This window comes from Gorilla gorilla, chromosome 3 (assembly GCF_029281585.2).
Source record: "Gorilla gorilla gorilla isolate KB3781 chromosome 3, NHGRI_mGorGor1-v2.1_pri, whole genome shotgun sequence".
Taxonomy (NCBI): Eukaryota; Metazoa; Chordata; class Mammalia; order Primates; family Hominidae; genus Gorilla; species Gorilla gorilla.
In genome coordinates this window covers 140,676,804-140,692,639 of record NC_073227.2, presented here as the reverse complement: position 1 = coordinate 140,692,639, position 15,836 = coordinate 140,676,804, and the positions used below count along the sequence as shown (strand labels likewise).

The 15,836-nt window shown below is 33.1% G+C and overlaps 1 long non-coding RNA gene across 1 annotated transcript in view; it reads left to right on the top strand.

Moving 5' to 3' along the window:
* The window catches only part of LOC115934347 (uncharacterized), a 74,278-nt gene extending 69,367 nt beyond the window's left edge, over window positions 1–4,911 (top strand). The window contains exons 4-5 of the long non-coding RNA XR_004070175.3: window positions 195–297; window positions 4,633–4,911. This is a non-coding gene — a long non-coding RNA (uncharacterized lncRNA). The remainder of the gene's footprint in view (window positions 1–194; window positions 298–4,632) is intronic.
* Window positions 4,912–15,836: the final 10,925 nt, after the last annotated feature.

Below are 15,836 nucleotides of genomic sequence, written 5' to 3'. Positions count from 1 at the left end.
TGATAACTAAAAATAAAAAAGAACACATGAAATTTCTACAGTATTTGAAAATAGCATCTCTTATTATTTATCTACTATATATTTTTCAGAGATAACTCTAAGTTAATTCAGCTTATAAGACACATTTACAATTATAATGCAGTTATCCAAAAATTAACTATATTTATGTTAAAACATCTTTTTCTCCCATACAGAAAAGTCGTTATTGAAGAATTATGCTACTATTCCTTGCTGAGATGGATGAGGGAAGGAAAAACATAATCTTATTAACTTTTAAAATTATATTTCATTTATAAGGTAAGGAATTTATGAAATGAAACACTAAGCATCATATTTCAGGTCAATTTTGTGATATAAATCAGTTGTATTTATAGATTCAAAGCTAAGCTTGAAAAAAGTCTCAGAAGCTAAGGGGCTGATGACCCTATAAACTGCAAAATGTGTTAACACCAATAAATTCTGGTCCCTCAGTTCAAAGGGCATTTGATTATACACTGCACTGTCAGTGCTACTCACATCGGAGCTCATCTTGGAATGATAAACAAGGCAGGCCTGTAATGTATACCAGAGAACGACAAGACGCACCTGTCCCTACAAGTTTTGAGACAAAACAGTAGGCACTTGCAGACAGCTGTGTCATCCATGAGAAAGTCTACTCATAGGCTCACCAACAGGCAAGAAGAAACACCCCCAGCCAGTTTAGACTACAACATCACAATGTTTGCATTGGTATATCTTTTATTTTTCTGAGATTATTTTGAATAGAAAACTATGTTGGCTAAAATCTATTAGTAAAATTCCTTTGTATGTAATAAAGGGCTGTTCATCTCTGGTGGCTTTCATTTCTATGCACAACATTTTAAAGTATTTTAATAAGTATTATGTAAATAAATGTTAATAAATGTTCAATTGGCAGAAGAACATGAATTATTATATAATAACCTTTAAATAATTTGCCTTATGGTTTTTCATCAGTATGATTTTTAAACATTCTGAGGGTTTGATTTACATCTCTTTAAGAGGGAAAAATTTTCTGCCTTAATAGAAATTTTTCCAGTCCTGAATGTTTTACTTTGGTCATTTATGCCTAATCATGCGTCTCTCACAAAGAACCACCCCAACAAAACAGATAGTTATTTAAAACTTATTACAAGATGATTAATTGAAATACTTTATGGTCAGTTCTTATGTTTAACAGCTGGTACTTGTGCTGGCTTGTTATCAAAGGAATATTTATTGAGCATTTGGTATTACTTATTATTTGGAACATATATAGGAAATTATTCCTGCTTTCTTGTTATGTATATTCTGAAGAAAATCTGTGTAACCTCCTTTGCAGAATATGGTGTTTTGTTTGTTTATTCATATATATTTTATTCTAAAAAATAATTTGAAACAGATTTGACATTCTTGGGGCATTGATTTCTATTTTTTGGTCTGTTTTTTCATGATTTTGAGAAAATTACAACTAAAACAGAAATTTCTTATTTTAGTCTAAAAAATTTATCTTGACAATTTTTTTAAGTTAGAAATTTCAAGTTCCATGACCCCATTATATTTTGACAGACATTATTTCATTTTAGAGCTTGCAATTTTCATTGAAATTATCCATTTTGAAATGACGATGGAAAAAACCCATATAACTTACTAATTCATTATTAGGTTTATTACAGGGTCAACTATTCAATACTTTGTGTTTGCATATTTTGTAAAACATAGTATTGAGCTGGATTTTAAATATTTTTGCTATGCTAATTTCTAAAGGAAGGATTTTGAGTCATGAGATGAATTTAATGAATTGCAATTGTTTGGAGAAAGTCTGTGAATCAATTTAATAACTTAATAGTTTTAAAAGTTTTCAATAAAGTTGGAGAAAATCATTATTTTCTTTAATGCACACTTGAATGTAAGGCACACTTAATATCAAATGTTGTCTTATGTTCAAATAAAATGAAACAAACAGGAAAATTATGAGAATTAGTTTTCCTTTTATATTGGTGTTGACAAATTTAAATAATTACTTACTGCAATCTGTTCTATCTTGATTAACACTGGTAGACTATAATTAAAGTAAAATATGTTAGAATTTCTACAAATATATTTTATTCTATATCGTGTATTTCTCATAGGAATGCATCTCAATGGACAGTGTTATATTCCCACACCTATAATTAAAGAATAAGATATTGATCTGATAAATGGTTACTCAGTAAATGCAATGTTGCTGCATTATTATGATTATTTCATGGAGTATTAGTCTATTTTTATTTTATTATACTTTAGATACTTAGAATATTCATAGTGTTCTTGGTATGTGGAAAGATAGTGCCGACAACTCATACAGTTTAGAGACCGGCTTTACCCTGTACTGGATAACAAAACTTATTAACAATAACCAGTGATGTGTTTTTTTTTCCTAGAGAAGAGTAAACAGATCAGAATTCTCTTTAATAAATGCATTCATGACCCAACCAAAGTAGAAACTTAAGACCCTTTCAGTTTTATGAATCTTTTTTTGCTTTCCCAACAATTTTTACTGCAAAGCTCTTGTTTGATGTTGGTATAAATTTAATTTTTAAATATGTTTTTGTTCCTTGTCAACATCTTTTCACCTGTCAGACCATTTTATGTTCCTTTGGTAGATTTTGTAGGAGAGCAGTTGTCATCTATGGAAAATTACCAACAATATTAACAATGCCAGGTGAGAGTAATTACAAATGAATGTGTCAAATACATGTTGGACATGTGGTATCAGCGTGTGCATGAATTACATTCCTGTCCTCTCACAAAGATTGATTTTCTCTGTTTCCTGTAAATGGTGCATTCACTGGGTATTGCTTCTGCTGCATGCAATGCTTGCCACATTTTTGGCATTCAATGGATATTGAAATAATAATAAAAGAGTAGGCCTTTTTTCTTTTTGAATATAGTGACACAACGGATGTTTTCAAACACCCTTTCATAACATATTTAAAAAATATGCTTGTGGGTAGAACTTAAAATGGCTATTTTGAATATCAACAACAAATACTTTATATTTTTTAATATTTTGAAAACTAGGATTTCTGTCTGCCACCAAAATAAATGACTCCCTCTTTCTGCTTGGTCCTTGCATTGTTAACAATCACCTCCCTTGCCACCGAAGAGTTCATAATGCTTGCAATACACACCTGTGGTCTACACATGAATCATGTTCAGTCATAATAGGTGTAAAAAACCTAATTTTGGGTAATTTGTCATTGGAGAAAGTGAAAATAGTTTGTGTTAATAAAAGAAACTATGAGATACTTCCCACGTGTTCTGCAGACCATGGAATTGTATGAAACTCTTGTAAAAGCAACATGAGTGTATCCAGATATAGTTCAATGGGGCAGTAAGACCATAGCCATCAATTATTTGAAGAAAGCCTGTCTGGAGACAGTCATGCCAAGCACCTGAATCCACTTTAATGGTGGAAGTGGACACATATGCTTAGGGAGTTCAAATCCTTTATGAGTAACACTCACTTATGATATATAGACAGAATGCAAAACTATGGATTTTTTTCCTTTAGCAATGTGATTATTCTGAAGTACATGCCTTAAATATCCTTTTGAATGTAGTAACATTGTGATTGTTATCTAGAAATGCTTAGAAGCCAATCTTTGTTATGGTACCGAAGACAATAATTGGTCCTTTCAAAGAATCTGGCAAGTATATTTGTTTCCTTGTTAAAAAAAATTAGGAACTTTAATTGATTCATAGTAATATTGAAATAGTATTTCTCTTGACAAACTTGGTTGGAAGATTCTCATCACCTTTGGGCAGACTGATTCCCAGGAGCACCTGTATTGTCAAAATTATATCTCATTCCCATAAAAAAGATGATGGAGTAAATGATATTTGATGGTAGAGCAATATGATTTAAAGCTTATTACCAGACTCAGGTTGGACATACTTATTCATTTCAAAATGAAGAACACATATACATTTACTAAAAATCCAAACATTCTTAGGTTCAGAACATCTTCGGATATAAGCATATTCATACTATCCCGTGCATGCTTTCCTTTCTTTCACTCTGTAACAACCATTTTAAAATGCGGTGAAATATGCAGATGGCTAAGAGAGCCACAAGATACATTATAATGGATAAAGAATGTAATTACATCAGAAATAAATGTACTTTTTCTGAAAATAGAGATGGTAATTAAATAAGAGAAAACACCTTTTATTCTGATTTTTGCTAAATTAATCACATGTATTTTCACAGCATATATATACATATATAATATGACATGTACACACATAGTATATAGGTAATTTATAATTAGATTTTTGTATATCTATCCTTATGAATTAAATAACTAAATCTCAAAATTTCAAGTGTTGAATATACTAATCATAATGCATTAGGAATAAAATTAAACATTTAATCTCAAATGATGTTATAAAAAGAAATATGGAATGCACAATTTTTAAAGTATGCTCCTCTCGTCTAGAAACCAGTTTCCTAAAACTCTTTAGTCTCATATAACCCACCATAATCTTGAGAGTCTCATAATTTAATTTAATATTCTTTGTTATTTCCAAATAATATTTCCTAACCAGATAATTTTGATTTTTGTTTTGTTTTGTTTTCCATTATTTCAGCTTTGGCAATGAAACAACTCAGTGACAACCTGAGAAACACAGAAATCGGACCTGTGAGATTTGTGGAATCTAATATAGTTTCACTGCAGGAGATTTCAACGTGTAAATCCTAAATGCAAGAAAAAGGGCCCTAAAGGTTAACATTTACATACTTTTTTTTAATTTTAAAAATTCCAGGTTCCCATCAAAATTTATAAATTCCTGGGCAGCACCATAGTGTACACATGGGGACAAATAAAGTAAAGCCAAAAGAGCAAAATAAACATGAAATATGTACAACTTGTGCAATTATGAATACTTTTAAAAATCTCCTCGGGTTTTTTACAAACCTGTAGTCGAAAGTTTTCTCTCTCATCAAATCCCTCGAAGCACCTCAAAGAAAACAACTCTTGGAATTTGAAATTCACTTCTAAACCTTGTGGCAAGTCTGGAGCACTCTGGCTTCATGCACATGCTGTGTCTACTTCTGTGCTAGTTAATGCCTTCCTTGGGGAACCACTCTGTCAGTCACCTTTCCATGTAGCTGGAATTCAGCAGTATTTATCTTTTCCCTCTTTGTTTTTCACTTCTCAAGTCTTAAAACTGACATCTGAGGAAATTGTGAGATATGTAAGAAAGGAAGAAAAAAAGAAATAAAACCGTGACCATATATTAACTAAAAAGCAGGAATAAAACAGCATGCAAGTATGTGATTTTTAGCACAAAAAATTAAGGAAACAAAAGGAAATTGAGCATTATTAATATCTACTCCAACTGAATATCAGGCATGAATAAGTGTAACCTTTAGGACCACTAAACTGTAAAATTATTACCAACAGGATATAGTAGGATCCTATTTTTCAAGTCATTCAAAACCAAAAAAGAATTATAGGGTATATGTGGGTGAGAAAGCAGGCCAAAGGTTTATTAGCTCCATCTTCTGTATCTCATATGATGCCATGAACTTCAGTTAAAAAAAATAGATCAGAAAGACTGAAAAGTGTTCAAATTACTAGTCTCCTAAAATAGAGGTGTAGAGATATCTTTTGCAGTGCTAGGTAATTCTTTCTCTTCAATTGCTACTCTAAGTAATTACCTACATAGAACAAACTACATTTAAGAAAAGAGATTGATAATTTTCATCATTGATTCCATAACTTTCCTTTTTTTTCCACTTTGAATTTGAAACAAGGTAACAAGATCTATAAATCACTTTAATGTCTATATTTATGGCTGGCAATGCAGAGGCCATGTGGGACAGGGCAGGGGGCCAGAGCTTCAATGTTTAACACTCACAGTGATTCATGAAGGAATGTTTCAACTTTGATGTAACTCAGGGATTTAGGGACAAGCAAACCTCTACAGGAAGGGCTCCAAGCAGATCAATGTGGCACCAAGGTTATGATGCTAAAGATTGAAATAGTGGCAGTGAAAGTTTGGATTTGAAAAACATAGGGGAAGTTAGAGAAATAAAAGCATAGTAGGCTCAGATTTACAAAGGCTGTGCTAGAATGGCTTTGCTTATAGTCAATGGGGTGAATAAGTAAATGATCCTCAATTGTTTGATTTACTTTTACTAAAGGCTGTATGATATCATGATTGAGTGCTTCTGTATGAAAACCAGAGGCCCTTAAAAATGGAGCAATTTTGTGGGCTTGTAAATGGGGCAGACACTTTGAAGAACAGTTTGGCAGTTATGATTCAACAATTCACTCTTGGGTATATTCCCCCAAGATAATTGAACATAAGTACCCACAAAAACCTGTACATTAATATTCATAGCAACATTATTCATAATAGCCAAAAAGCAAAAACATCTCAAATGTCTATCAAATAAAGAATGGAAAAACAAAATGTGGTATGTATATATATATATATATATATATATTCATACAATGGAGTATTATTCAACCATAAAGATGAATTAAGTATTTGTACATGCTACGGCATCGATTAAAACATGAGACTTGAAAACATGCTAAGTGAAAGAACCTAGCCACAAAAGGCCATATATTATATGATTCCATTTATATAAAATACTCAGGCCAAGTAATTTCATAGACACAGAAAGTAGATTAGTGGTTGCCAGGCACTAGAGAGAGAGGGGAGAGGGGTGCAACTACTAAAGGGTGTTGGCTTTCTTCTTTGAAACCATGAAAATATTCTGAAAACAGGTGATGATAACGGCACAGCTCTGTGAATATACTATGTATCACTGAATTAAATGTTTGAAAAGCACAATACGTACACGTCAATGGGAGAAGAAGATCTTGAAGTATGACAGTGGAAAGTTGCCTGTATTAGAACTTTGCACTTAGTTCTTTTATTTTAAAAACAAAAGATTGCACTGATAAATTGTAAATATACCTTTACTTCCAATGTTCCATAATTCTGTGTTATGATTGCTGCACCAAAAATCTGGTGATATTTCTAAGAAATGCATGCATGCTATAGTAAATGTGAGTAGCTAGAAAAAGAATTGCCTGTAAAGGAAAATATGAATGCCATGAGAACATAATATGCCAAGTAAAAGAATTATTATAAACTCATTGTGTAAATATTCCTAGTTTAACTAATAAAAAAAGCTATGACAGTTATCACTATGAAGCATGTGATTAAGGTCAATGAATTTAAGCTGAAAAAGAGTTTTGAGAAAATTAAAAGATATGCTGTATAATGTTTATGATGGAACTCAATAATCCAAAAAAAGTGATTATTGAAGCAAAGGTTTTGGGTAAAATAGTAATTTTTTAGAGCTAGGATTTTTAATATAAAAGAGAGGAAACAATCCTGGTGTTTGTTGGAAGTAAGGCTCAGAATTGCAAAGAAAATGAGCACTGAAACAAAGGATTTCTCAACAAGGCAAATTTACTTCTGCAGAAGGGTACTACTCACAAGCCTGGTTGCCAGGAGAGCACACCAAACAAAGGAGGGAAGGGGTTTTTATTCTTAATGCAGCTTCCCCCTGCTACTGTGTCCTGCTTCCACTGGCCGGAGTTGGACTGCACAATCTAAGCTGAACCTGATTGGCTAACTTAAAAGGTGCAGGAATGTGGTTACACTGGTAAGAAGGGCAGTTTCTGCAGGAAGAGCCATTGCAACAGGAGGGGTAATTTATAGAGTGGGTAACAGATGTGGGCTCTGTAAACAAGGACCGGTGGGAAAGTTGTTTACTTAAACCAAGACAGGGAGGCACAAAGGATAAGGAAGTCAGTTTAGCCTTGGAAGTGGGGAACAAAGAACAAGGATACTGAACAAGCTAAACCTTTGGAGAGGAACTTCTTTTGCATCTGACAATTTTTATCCTAAATTGGGACCCAGAAGTGCTGCAAGAGGTAACTGTAGGTGAACTAGTAGGAATACTGTTTAGTGTACAACAATGTTAACATTCTACTAATGCAAGAAGGAATCTAAAGGAATTTAGTTTGTGATTACGTAATTTTGAAAATGAAAACTAACAGAAAATGTGGGCAATAGTTGGGGAAAGGAAGTAAAACTGAAAAAATAAAAGTATAGAGAGAAAGTCTAAAATCAATCCAAAATGATTCAGAGAAAGTCTAAGAAAAATGATCAAAAGGGCCAAGGTACCTGGAAAATAACCAAATATATTCAATTGAGAGAGCAAAAATGCCAACATGAGAAAAAAGGCAGCTTTTATAAAATATAAGAAGGTAATAAAATCAAGATATACAAGAATGCTTACCAAAAGTGCCAAATATGATACAAGTTTGGAAAGAGTTGTATCAAAACTAGCCAAATAAAATCAAAGAACTACTTTTGAAGAAAACTCTAGAACTAAGAAAAAAATACGTTCACTAGGGGGAAACTTGGACATTTTGGGAATTACTTAATTGTCAGAGTGCAAAAGCATGCTCTTGGGTTAAAAGGGGTTTGGGGGTCCTTTTTTGAGATTGTAGCCAATGTTTGTAGATATTATAAGCCATAAACATGAGCATGCACACACATGCACACATGCATACACACACACAGTAGTTTAAAAAAAATGTAACGCTCTCAAGTTTTTCTATTGGTTTGCTTGTCTATTCCTATGCCAACAAATCACTATATTAATTACTATAGGTTTGACATATTTTGATAGTGGTTAATGCAAATTTTCCTAGATTATTCTTCCGTCACCCCAGAAAGTTCTTTCGTGACCCATTTCAGGCAATTCTTAACCTCTGTTTTGATTTCTATCACCATGGAAGAATCTTGTTTGTCTTTTAACTTCATGTAAATGGAACCACACGGTGTATATAATTTTATACCTAGCTTCCATCACATATCATAATGGTTATAAAGATTCATATATATTGCTGTTTCTATTTTTCATTTGCTTTTATTGCTAAGATCTGTTCTATGCCTATAACACCATTTGTTTATTAATTCTCCTCTGGGGACATTTGGGTGACTTTTGGATTAGAATCCTCATGAAAATATCCTCTATGTCCATTTTTGTGTAAGTTAATTTTTATGGACTGACATTTTCACTTTTCTTGGGCAAATAACTAGAGGATAATTTATTGTTTATAGGGTAGGTGTATATTTATCTTCATAAAAATTGCCAAATGTTTTTCTAAACTGGTTATGTCATTTTACCTTTTGACCAGAAATGTATTCGAGTTCCAGTTACTTTACATGCTCATTAACATTTAGTTTTACCAGTCTTTACAATTTTCACCATTTTTGGGGTGGTGAAGTGGTAAGCTGCTATGGTTTTAGTTGTATATCCTCGATAACTAATGAGGTTCAGCTACTTTTCAAGTGGTTGCTGGACATTTGTATATCTTTTATAGTAACGTTTCTGTTTAAATATTTGCCCATAATTTTAAAGGTTATTGTCTTTACATTCTAGATTTACAGATGCATTTTATTAGTTTCAGGTACAAGCCTTTCAACAAATGTGTGTGCTATAAGGATTATATCCCAGTTTATGACTCTATTTTTCATTTACAAAGCAGTAACTTTAATGAGCGCAATATGACTTTGATGATTCAATTCAATTTAAAATTTTGAACCAAAAATCTAATTTTTGCTTTTATAGTTATTGCTTGAGGGTTGCCTTAAAAATCTTTGACTACCTCAAATTTATAAAAATGTTCTCCTATATTTTCTTCTAGAAATGCTATAATTTTAGTTTTTATGTTTAGATCTGCAATGACCTCAAATTAGCTTTTTGATTCTGGTATAAGGTAGAGATCCATGTTCACTTGTTAAATATATTTATCCAATTGTTCCAGCACAATTTTCTGCAAAGATTTTTCTTTCTCCATTGTATTGCCTTTGTCTTTGTTGAATGGATTGCTTAGAACTGGATCTATATCTGGGCTCTCTCTTCTGTTCCATTGATATTTTGTCTATTCCTGTATCAATACCATTGTCTGAATTACTGTAGCTTTATGGTAAATCTTAAAATAAGATAGTATAGAATCTTCAACAATGTTTTCCTTTATCAAGAATTCTTTGTCTATACTAGTTTCTTTGCATTTGTATGTAAATTTTAGTATCAGCTGTTCATTTTATATAAGAATTTCTGGAATTTTTATTGGAATTGCATTGAATATGTAGATCAGTTTGAATAAAATTGAATTCAAATAGTATTGACCTTCCAATCTATGAACATGGTATATGGCATTATTTACTTGTGTCTCATTTGAGTTCTCTCAAAAATGTTTTGTAAATTTAAGTGAAGAGTTTTAGAATATTTTGTTATATTTATTCCTAAGTTTCATTACAAAACATATAAATTTAAGGGACTATTCAGATTTTTCAGAAACATTTCATATACAACATTGTGTTTTTTCTACCTAAACAAACATGATTTCCAGTAGTCTTTCTTTTTGCGATATTGTCAGCTGTGCTGAATTCTCTTGTCAACCTGGCAGTATCACTACACTTTTCTGAAGCTAGGAACTCTGTATTCTAGAATCCTATTCCCTGAATGAATCTTCATAGGATTTGCAAATAAGGAAAATTCACACACAATTTGGAAGATAAAAGTAAAACATAAATCATTCTTAGCAATTTTGGCTGCCAGTCATGGAAGCTTTGCAGGGCTCTTTATAAGGATCTTCTTAGCAGCACTAGCATCCAGATATAGCACCATCATAGATCTCTGATAAGCTGGTACTTCATAGTCATAATGGATGCAGAAGTTTCTTGGACTCTTTCATGAGATGCTGCTTTCTCTAGCTGGTGTTTTAAGCTAATGCCATTTATGGTTGTTTTTCTTTTTCTTGTTGTAAAGACAAAATCCCACTCTGCCTCCAAGGTCGAAATGTAATGACATGATCATAGCTCACTGTGGCCTTGAACTCCTGGGTTCAAGGAATTCTCCTGCCTCAGCCTCCCAAGTAGTTGAGACTACAGGCACCCAGCACTATGCATGGCTAATTATTATTATTTTTTTTTTGAGAACAAGGTCTTGCTATGTTGCCCAAGCTGGTCTCAAACTCCTAGCTTCAAGTGATTCTCCTGTCTCAGCCTCCCAAAGCACTAGGATTACAGACCTGAGCAATTGTGGCTAGCCTGTGGTTGTTTTTCTAACTTTCTGAATGCAGTCTGCTGCAGGTTACATTCACATTACATTCACATGAATGTAAGCATTAATTCCTATATTAAATTGCTTATTTCTGGGATACTTAATTGGCTGTTTTCTTGGCAGAACCCAACTAAGAGTAAACACTGATGATAAAATCTGAGATTCATTATTTAATTAGAGGTTAATAAGTGAAGCAATTCTACTTCTATTATTCCTTTTCATACGTTAAATAGAAAACTTCTGTTAAGAAGATTTTTTCCTCATTATCTCTTTGGTTACCCTGAGATATTATTTGTGGAGAAAGGCAGGATACTTGATTCTTTCCCTTTACTTACTATTTCCTATTTATCAGTTACTCTTTTATTTACCAGTTTTCTAAATTGTGAGCTGGTTTCCTAGGATCCTAGAATGCACACGGAGAAACTAGAAATTGACTGATTATTTTTTATTGAATTTTGGGAAATCATTTCCTGTCTCTTCTCAATCTGGTGAATTTTTCATTTCAGATATTTTATTGTTATGTCCTGGAATTTTTAATTTTAATTTTTTTAGTTTTTATTTCTGCTGAGATTTCACATCTGTTTATGACAATTTTTAAAAAGTCCTTGAACATATTTATAATTCAGTAGTGCCCCTTATTTGCGGTTTCACTTTCCCCAGTTTCAGTTACCTGTGTTAAACCTCAGTCCAAAAATATTAAATGGAAAACTCTAGAAATAGACCAATTATAAGTTTTAAGCTGTGTGCTGTTCTGAGCAGTGTGATGCAATCTCCTGCTGCCCTGTCCTGTCTTCCCCAGAATGTGAATCATTCCCTTGTCCAGCAGATCCACCCTGTTTGTGTCGCCTGCCTGTTGGTCATTGAGTAGCTAACAGAACTACTTGAGTTGACTACAGAGTCGTGCCATGATCATCATTACCTGTTTTCAGAACATTTTCATGATCTCAAAAAGGAAACTCAGTACCCTTTAGTAGTCACATCCCATTCCCCATTCTCTCTAGTGCCTAACAGATGTGAAGAAGCTATCAGACCAACTGTCCCAGTAGAACAGTGTTTGTTCAATACTGGCTCCAATATATAAGAGTAGAGATGGTGAAAATTCAGATGTGCAATGGAGAAACCTTAAAGTGTTTCCTTTACGTGAAAATGTGAAAGTTCTTCACTTAATAAGGAAAGAAAAAAAATGTATGCTGAGCTTGCTAAGATCTATGGTAAGAATGAATTTTTTATCCATGAAACTGTGAAGAAGGAAAAAGAAATTCTTGCTAATTTTGCTGCTGCACCTCAAACTGCAAAAGTTACAGCCATAGTGTGAAAAGTGCTAACATAGGGTGTGGTATTATCTGTGGTTTCAGGCGTCAACTGGAGATCTTGAAAAGTATGCCCACAGATAAGAGAGCCTGCTATAGTCTTTTTATGCCAATTCCAATATCTGGATCATGTTGTATTTGTTCTATTGCCTGTAAGTTTTAGTGTCATTATAAAATCAAGGATTTAAACATAAGTGTGCATCTATTCATTGTAGTCATCATTATCATTGATGCTTATATTATTTCATGTTTGGATAGTGGGTGCTTCTTCAAGTTGCCTCCTGGATCTTATGAACATTACCATTGTGGGGGATATAAAGGCATCTTTGCTTTCCAGTATGACAAGATCCTCTAGATTGATTTCACATGTTGCCTGCCTGCAACCAGAAAGCAGCCATTTCTCCGAAAAGCTCTGGTTCTTTTCAGTGAGTGATGACACATAGAAACCAAAGTTATGCTCCCAAGGTGCTTCCTCCTCCTGTTTTGTTTTGTTTAATGCTTCTCTAACTTTTCAGTGGGTAGACCTAAAGGATAAGTGGGATTTTGGATAAATATTCATAACTTTTTAATAAATCTTACAGTTTACATTCTGGATTATAGGATTTTAGTTAACCTCGGACATCTTACATCTATATCTTCTCTCTCATTAGAAAAATACCAGTTTTCAATGTCACACATGGTTCTCATTTTCTTTATCCTATGATGAAAGACAAACAATGGCCTCAGAATAAAAATAGAGTCTTATGAAAAATATAAAGCAATCTAGGATTATTTTTGGACCTCATTTTGTTCTTAAGCTATGTTCCATCATGGACATACAGTCATATTATTGCATTTTAAAGTCACTTAGTATAATTCTGGTTCAAAGCTGACATAAATATATTAATCAGAAAATAATATACTTATTTTCCAAATATTCTTAGACAGTGTTCTGACATGATTAACTTAATTTTCACAGGTAAAAATCTTTTGTTTTACAAGAAGATTCTAACTCATTGCACTAGAATATATCTTCATTTTCTTGAGACAAATTGGTTCCCCAATATATTATAAAAATGTTTGTATGAACATCCATATTCCAACCACTTAGATTCTGAGATTCTGTAACTGACATTTTGTTATATCTGCTTTATTACATATCTATCACTCTAGCTACCCTTCTATCCACTAATCAATTCATCTTTCTATGTCAAAGTACACAGAGCTAATATAGGGTTAAATACTTCAACTTATCTAGCATTAACTATCTTGTTCAGTATTTGCTTGCACCTATTTTTAGAAAGGAAAGATTGCATATAATGCAAGATAATTCACAGACCTAAAGTGTCTGATTTTCTGAATTTTGACAAATGAAAAGACCTGTGCACCTCCAGTCATTACCAGGATACGGATGAGTGTTCTTGTACAAAAGCACAACTATTTTAAAAACAACTTCTCACTTTTTGAATTGTACAGTGTCTGTGGGGATTCTTGAATCCAAGTTCATAAAATAAATATCCAGAAGGCAAAACTTACACTTAGTGTTTGGGTAAATATTTCCATGCATTGTCTGATTATTTTGTGTTAATTTAAAATAGGCTTATTTTTTATATTCTTGTCTTCTGAGCTGTATTGTGCCATTTTCAGTGTGGAAGGCACTTGGAGAATAAACAGAAATTATTAACACGTAGAAATTTGGTTGTGTGATGAATATGTCTACCTCTGACTGTCATTTAAACTGAAGAGTTGAATTTAATACTAGAACATAAGCAGCCTGAGCTACCCAGGGGTTGTGTTGACATAATTCCTGGGAGTTCTTTGCAGCTGTTTCACCTTGTGAGGGGTCACAGCAGGGGTAAAAATAGAAAAAGCGTGCTCTGTTTTTGCATTTTAGCCAAAGGACAGAGGGCACTCTCAAAAAAAGATTTAGAAAACTGTTGACAATTATTCATATTAATATCATTTTCAAACAAGCACTTTAAAAACAAAAATTGGGATAAAATTACATAAGTTCTTTGAGAACCAAGAAAAAATACAGGAACATCACATATTCCTTTATGGGGCTATGCCTAGGTATGTAGGTAATTATAGATTATAAGCATTGCCATTATGACCGTGAAGAAAAAGACTTATTTGGTCGATGTATATTTATTTCTCTGCCATATTTATTTGATGATTATAAGATGTTACACGACCTGTAAGAAGGACAGTTGTTCCCCCTTTAATCTGACCACCACCCTATGCCATAGGAAAGCTTTATAGTAGACCAAAGACAATTTCACTGGAAAAGAGTTAAATTGAACATATAAAGGAAAATCTTATTCAAGAAAACCACCACAACAAACCTTTCAATATATATATAACATGGTAAATGAAAGCCAATTGTCCATTCAAGAATGATGAAAAACATAGCAACTTATTTATTTCGTTACTGTTGGGAATAGAAACATGGGGAGCATGTTTCTTCTGTTGGGCGTCTTTGAAGTAGAGCCTGACACAGGGATTTGGGTACATGCCACTTATTGAGGAAATGGTTTTAGAAAAAAAGGGAACAAGGGATGCAGGGCAGGCCAAGGGAAGAAACTAAGTAAAGGTGTCGTCTCAATTGGAGTCTAGCAACAGCTTAATCCCTTGCAGACCTCTAGAGGATGAATTATATCCCAGAATTGATTCCACCTCAAGAAAAGTGGGAACCAACTTGTATAACCCATGTCCATTGGTCATTGGCTGGCTGCAGGTTGCATCAGCATTTTGGGAAATGAAGTGTCCCTGGTGAGGTGGCTACTGTTTAGCCAAGGGAAATTCCACCAAAAAGGGGGCAGCTATGGTCAGTGAACAGCTGACACTCACAGGCATGGAGGCTATGCCCCAGCTGGTAAGGTGATAGTCAGGCCACAAAGGGAGTCTACAGCAGCATGGACAAAATAGAATTATTATAAAACTATTATTTTTACAAGCTCCCATTTTCTAAAATCACATCTTTGTAATTATTTAGGAACAATTTGCTATAGATCTTGGGTTTTGATAGTATGATCTCTTGAGTTTCAAATGACTCATCAGTATGTCAAAGTGAGGTTCAAAATGAATAAATCCAAATGTAGAAGTCTGGCTGGAAAATTGTGAATTGTGGTGACACCTATTTATTTACGTGTTGCTGGTATCTAATCACTTAAAAAATATAATCTGAATCAGAATATTATTTATCCCATTGACTAATTTCATAATAAAGTGTAAAAATCTGAAGAAATGTGGTATACAATCATGAATTCTTTATTGTTATAAAGATATAGGTTTAGTTGATATTTAAATTTGGGAATCGTGTTTAATCTAAAAAGATCAGAAGCAAAATATTGTAGGCCAAAGATCATCTGCCATTCTTTTCTTCCTTTGAAATT